Source organism: Canis lupus, chromosome 2 (assembly GCF_011100685.1).
Source record: "Canis lupus familiaris isolate Mischka breed German Shepherd chromosome 2, alternate assembly UU_Cfam_GSD_1.0, whole genome shotgun sequence".
Taxonomy (NCBI): domain Eukaryota; kingdom Metazoa; phylum Chordata; class Mammalia; order Carnivora; family Canidae; genus Canis; species Canis lupus.
In genome coordinates, this window is record NC_049223.1 from 23998339 (window position 1) to 24004746 (window position 6408).

Here is a 6408-nt window from a genome sequence, read left to right on the forward strand (position 1 = left end):
CCCATTCTGCCTGTTAAACTCCCTCCGCAGTCTCAACCGGGTGCTGTTGTCATTGCGTTTGCTTTTTCACATCAGCTTGCGGAGTGCCGTCCGCGGACTGTGCTACTAGGAGCTCCAGTCCCTGTGCCCACCGCAGGGGTGGGCGCCCTGGGGGACGGATGTTGGTGGCTGGGGTGAGGAGGTGCCGGGGCAGGCTTCCTGTCTGCTTGTCCTGTTCAGCTCACAAAGGGGCAGAGCAAGGGGGCTGGCTCTGCGGGGTGCGCCATCTGAATGGGATATACCCGTGACATGTCTCCTGATGTTAACGTGAGCCACTCTGGAGTCTTGGAATTGTCTTAGTCTGTGCAATCAGGTCGCCTGCCTCCAGGCCGACCGTTTGGCCCACCCAGGTTACCTTGGCTCTGTGGCAGCCAAGTGGGGGCAGAATGAGCAGAGCAGGGCACTCCTGCAGACACAGCACCCCGACCCCCTGGGTCAGAAGGACCAAGAGTATCCAGCCCAGTAATGGTCAGACATTCCATAGCCACAGAACCTTCCTGAAGCCCTCGTGTAGCAGAGAGCCAAGTGGGGCTGTTTGATTCATTCCCCCTCCTGCATGCCCTCCCTCCCGCCCTTCAGGGCCTGGATCCCACGCCTGGTGCAGCTCATGAGGCCTTCTGGACAGTGGTGCGACGAGGCTCACCCTCCTCACTCCCTCACATGGGAGCCCGAGGCTTGAGGGCACACCCCCGCGATGGGCAGAAGCGGGGAACAGAAGAGCCTCAGCTCCTTCTGACCTGCCCCCGGTCCTCTTGCAGGAAGCCACAGCCCCTTCTGTCTCGTCTGGCCCCTCCAACGCTGTGTGCAGGGCCGTAGCGGTGCCTGTCACCCTGGGCAGTGCCCGGTGTCTCAGGCTGGGCACCCCTTGTGTGGCTCTGGAGCCGTGGGCATGAGGACCTGGAGACCGGGAGAGCTCGGGCCTCCTGTCTGGCCGTGTCCCATATGGCAAGAGAAAGACAGGATCCAAATGCACACACTCGATAGGGAAACAGGAGGAGCCTGCTCGGCTGGAGCGGTTCTTCAGGATGTCCCTGGCTCCCGGCGGGCGGTGGGGTCAGCATCTGGAAGTAGGACGGCTGCCTCCTGCCGACCCAGCGAGGCCTGTGGGCAGGAGGCCCGGCCGTTCATCCTCCTGGAAGGCATCCTGATGGTCCTCCCCCACCCCCCCCGCCCCGTTCTCACTGTGCAAAGGCCCCTCAGTCTCAAAGAAGACAGGAGCACCAGTCCCTAAAGGGGTAATAATGGCAAGTACTTCCTAGCACCCGGGGCCCTGGGAAAGGAGCGTGTGCAAACCACAAGAATGAAGTGGGAGGTGAGGAGTGCACCCCCGCACCCTGGCCCCCCGGTGAGGGAGGGTTTGAGCGGGTGCCCACAGTCTCTTCCCATCCAGGAGCCCTGTGCAGGGTCGTCAGAGGGGTTGGGGTGGCGGGCTAAGCGTTGCCTCCTCCAGGGATGTGAGATGAACAAGGCACGAGCCAAAGCTCTGGAGCCGGCCGGTGGGGTTTAACATACTGGCAGCGGGCTTGGACCGCTTCACTTCTCCGAGCCTCAGTCTCCCCGTCTGTAGGATGGGATGGCAGCTGTGCCTGCGTCGCTGGGCTTACTGGAGCGCAAAGTGAAGTCATCCGTGGAGGAAAGCTGAGTGCCCGGCACAGAGACGGTGCCCAGCAAACGCTAGCCCTCTCCTGTGGTCTCAGGTGTGACTTACCCATCGGTGGTGTCCTCTACGATGAGCGACGGGGCCCAGGCCTGAGGAGGAGGGGGCAGGAGGCCACACGGGATGCCGAGAGTGTGCCTGGCAGGAGAGAGCACAGGGCAGGCCATCTCTGTGGGGTTTCCCCTTTCCCTGAGCAGGAGGCTGCGGGAGGTCTGCTGGGGTGCCTCAGCAGGAGAGCTCTTGGGGTCACAGGGCCTCCTGAATGCTAGTCGTGTTCCGTCTGGCTGCCCTGGTGATGGCTCTCTCCGGCTCCCCCAACATGGGATATAACTGGGCCAAGGCCATAGGCTGTGAAACTTCCGTGTCCTGCTCGGAACCCCGCACCCCACACATCCTCTTTCCCCAAACGGCAGGCTGTGGGATACCCCCCTCTGCAGGTTTTATCATATGGGGGGAATGTGGGAAGGATGAGACTTAGGTAGGTCATTGCATTGCTCACGCCCCAAACAGGCGCCTCCAACTCAGACCAACTAGTAGCATTGCTCAGGGACTCAAGGGAAGTTTGCTCAGGGGTCCTGAGTCACCTGCAGGAGATGAGGAGATGGTCCTGGCCTAGTGGGGCAGGAAGGCCCAAAACCAAGAGTCTCTTTGCTTCCATTCATTTTAGCATGAGTGATGTTCATGGGACCAGTTAGAAACTGTCCACCGTATGCGTGCAAGGCCCTTGTTGACACTTCTTGTTTGTGGCTCTTGTCCTGTAAGGGAAGTCTTACTGGTCGGGCATGCAGCGAGGGTCTGCTCAGAGCTTTCTTGTGCCTGGAACCCCTAGGCCGGATTCTTTTGCTTTCTGCACTTTCTTAAAGTCAGCCGATTTCTAAGAAAGCAATCATGCTTGGAGGGGGGCTCAGGGTGAGACAAGTGGACAATAAGGGACGTCCCAGTTTCTTATGGCCCCTGGCAGAGGTAACAGTAGAGTCCTGGCCAGAAAATACTTCAACCCCAATGCTTCCTGCTTTCTAGCAGCTGTAGACACGTAGGAGCCTGGTTGGCACACGTGGTTGGATGCTCGGAGCATCTTGGTCAACTTCGTCTATCTGGTCCCTGTCAAATCCTTCCCTGGAGAAGGGGTCCTTGCGCAGAGCCTGTGATTTACGTGGGACTAATGAATGCAAACCAGGCTGGGCCTAGCTGTCTTCCCTTATTCCTGGCAAGCAGCCCCCACAGCTTCTAAAAGCCTCTTCTGGCTCCAGTGAACTCACATGCCCCCTGCCTACCAGTGAAATTGGCCATGGAACCTTCTGGAATGATAAATTCCAGAACTCTGGCTTAGTCACTGGGCCGCACAAATGAATGTCTCTTCTGTTTATAACCACCACATCCTGGTAAACCCATTCTTCATGCTCCAGATCTCTCATGGTCAGGAGAAAGTTCTTCCCAAACACTAAAAACTTTGGGGCTATAGTCAGTCACCTTTAACTCCCCGCTTCTCTTTAGTGACGTTGTAGAGGGGTTGCTTTCTCTCCTTCGCTTCTCGTGGGCCATTAGTGGGAGGAGATGTTCCATTATCTGAGCTCTAATGAGCCTGGTAACTGGAGAAGAAGTGCCTGTGGGGGTGATTTAATTTGAAACTCAATGGTCCAGCTATTCTAGTAGGTTTTATTCTGGACCCCAGAGCCCACAGAGTGGGGGTGTCCTGTCGCAGTCAGATCCCACACCTGCGGTGGTTTTGAGGGGGGCCCGAGGCAGGGAGAGGGAAGAGGAAAGGAGGAAGGAGGAGAGAAGGGGGGAGGAAGGAGGAGGAGGAGGGAGGGAGGGAGGAGAGAAGCCAAGCTCGAAGGAAGTACTTTCTGCTGTTTTTGTGAATAACGATGGCCCTTAGAATCATCTGGGCCCAGGCACCAGTCCCCGCGTGCTCTGTGGTTTGCAGTTTTCAGGGCCTAATCACACTCCTCCAGCTTTTATAGTTGATTCAAAATGCTCCAGAGAAAAAATTTGGCTTGCCCGTGGGCTGCTTGATGGCCTACTTCCATGTGGTAATGGGATGGCTCCTGTCTGCTAGTCTAGAGACCAAATGGCCGTGGGTATCGGTGGCAATCTTAAGGACAAACCTTCTAAAAAAGAAAGCGTGGGCCTGATTTTTGCGTCTATCACCAAACATGTTGGGTATTCACGCGTCAGGACATCCTTCGTTCATTCATGCATTCAACTTACATTCATGGTCTACCTCAAACACCCCTCTGCCGCAAGCACTCCCCCTGCCTACGCCGCTCCCTGGGATTCCACCTTTGATCATATGTTACGCTTGCTCTTCTTTTCCTCCTTCGTTGGTGTTAAAAATGGGAGAGTTGGACCTTCCCTTTCCCAAGGCCCGTGTTGCCTCTGGCTTCTTTAGGATCCAACACCTCTTCTCTGCTGGTTCTTTTCCAATGTTATTTAAGTGTTTGGGTGAAAAGGATTAAGGACGGTCCTTGCTATGATGAGCACGGGGTGTTGCATGTAAGCGGTGAAGCACTGCATTCTACTCCACAAACCACTATTGCACTGCACGGTATAACCACCTACAATTTACATAAAAAAAAAAATCCCCAACCATCTCTCTCTTCCTATACCCAGCCCAAAGTGCCAGGGTTGTCCCCTGACCTCCTCCTCCTGTGGACACTGGGCTTTCAGGCCTACACTCCCTGCAGTGCCCTACCCCTGGGCACCGTGGCCTCAGGATAGACAAGCCCCGCAACCGCCCTCTGTCCCTGCCGGTCTGGCCATCCTACCCTGCTGACCACTCCCTTCTGGGAGCACACTGGTCCCCCTGGCTCTGGTTGTTGTCGCCTCTCTGGGTGGCCCTTACTAACTTCTCTTCATAGTCTCTAAGTATCAGTGCTTGCCGGGGCTCTGCTCTGTCCCATCTTGCTGTTTCATTTACATTCACATCCTCACAGCTCCCCAGGCCTGGGGCTGCCCTCTGCCACCTGGACCGCCAGCAGCACCCGCCCTCATTCCTCCCGTCCTGAATCCAGAATGGTCTTTCTTTCTTTCTTTCTTTCTTTCTTTCTTTCTTTCTTTCTTTCTTTCTTTCTTTCTTTCTTTCTTTCTTTCTTCTTTCTTCTTTCTTTTTTTCTTTCTTCTTTCTTTTTTTAATTTTTTTTTATTGGTGTTCAATTTGCTAGAATGGTCTTTCTAATGTCCACTTTGTCACACCACTTCTCTGCTTGAAACTCTTCTATGATCTCAAGGTCACCTTTAAGCTACGGTCTAAAATATTTACCCTGACCTAATTGGGTCCTTCATGATCACGCTTGCTCTCCTGCAGGTGTTTTCTTTCTGGAACACTCTTTCCAGGATTGGGTACCTGCCTAGCAAGTGGTAGAGACTGGATTGAGTGGCCTAACTTCCAGAATGTGACTGTATTTGGAGATGGGGTCTTTAAAGAGGCAATTAAATTAAAATGAGGTCATGAGGTGGCCCCCAATGCAATGTGACGGACGTTCTTATAAGAAGAGGAGAGGGCAGCCCGGGTTGGCTCAGCGGTTTAGCGCCACCTCCAGCCCAGGGTGTGATCCTGGAGACCCGGAATCGAGTCCCGCATCAGGCTCCCCGCAGGGAGCCTGCTTCTCCCTCTGCCTGTGTCTCTGCCTCTCTCTGTGTGTGTGTCTCTCATGAATAAATAAATAAAAATCTTTTTTTTTTTTTTTTTTTTTTTTTAATTTTTTTTTAATAAATAAAAATCTTTAAAAAAAAATAAGAAGAGGAGATTAGGACACAGACACGCAGAGGGAAGACCCCGTGAAGACATAGTGAGAAGGTGGTCATCTACGAGCCTGGGAGAGGGGCCTCAAAAGAAAGCAACCCTGCCAACCTCCAGCCTTCAGAACCTTAGGAAAATAAATGTGTAAGCCTCCCAGGCTGTAGCACTTTGTTACTGCAGTCCTAGCGGATGGCGACATAGGCTTTAAATGTGCGCGAGTGTCACCTGGTCAGGGCGAGGCCTTCCTTGACTCACCATCATCGGTTCTTCCCCTACCCTCCATTTCCCTTTGTGACACTCATGTGTGGAGTTATTGTGCAGCAGCTGTCTTCCTGGCAAGTCCTTAGGGTTCCACGAGAGCAGAAACTTGTGTTTGTCCGGCCTATGGCTGTATCCAGCGTCTAGCGTATTATCTGGTGCCTGGAAGAGGTACCAGAAAGCGTTGGCTGCATGACTGACTGAATAAGCAAGCGGACAGATTTTCGAGTCTTGATGGAGGAGGATCCTCCGAGCTGGAAGGGCACCTGCTCCACGCAGGCCGATCTCACAGGGTGTGAGGAAGGCAGCGTGGGGCCCTGATTCCTTGGTCTCGTCTGTATCCTTTGGACTCCTTGTTTAGGGGTCAGCTAAACACCCATGACTCGTTCTCTGGTGGGGTCTCCCTGGAATAAAGAGGGGTCCCACAGGCTGCTCCTGTCTGGCAGCTGTTGAGTGAGACCGATGTGGAGGGAGGGATTCCAGAAGGCTCCATGATACACACCTCGGCATATGCCTGCTTCGATCCCATTTCTCCTTGCAGTAGTTTGTCTTTTCAAACTGAGGATGGGAAAGGGACCAGGGTTCCCCAGAACAGAAGGATACAGAGGTAGCTTCGGTCTTCTTTTCTCATTTTGCACATTTGCCCTTTCTGGAGCATCTGCTCGCCCGGCCTTTCGGGTGCCACCTCCGTCCCTGAGGAAGCCCTCGCCTC

The 6408-nt window shown here is 54.3% G+C and overlaps 1 long non-coding RNA gene across 1 annotated transcript; it reads right to left on the reverse strand.

Moving 5' to 3' along the window:
* Positions 1-1503: 1503 nt before the first annotated feature.
* LOC119869990 lies at positions 1504-3058 on the reverse strand. The gene is made up of 3 exons (XR_005354948.1): positions 2281-3058; positions 1748-1834; positions 1504-1642 (listed from the first exon to the last, which is right to left on the reverse strand). It is a non-coding gene; the product is annotated as an uncharacterized LOC119869990 (long non-coding RNA).
* Between the last annotated feature and the right edge of the window lie 3350 nt (positions 3059-6408).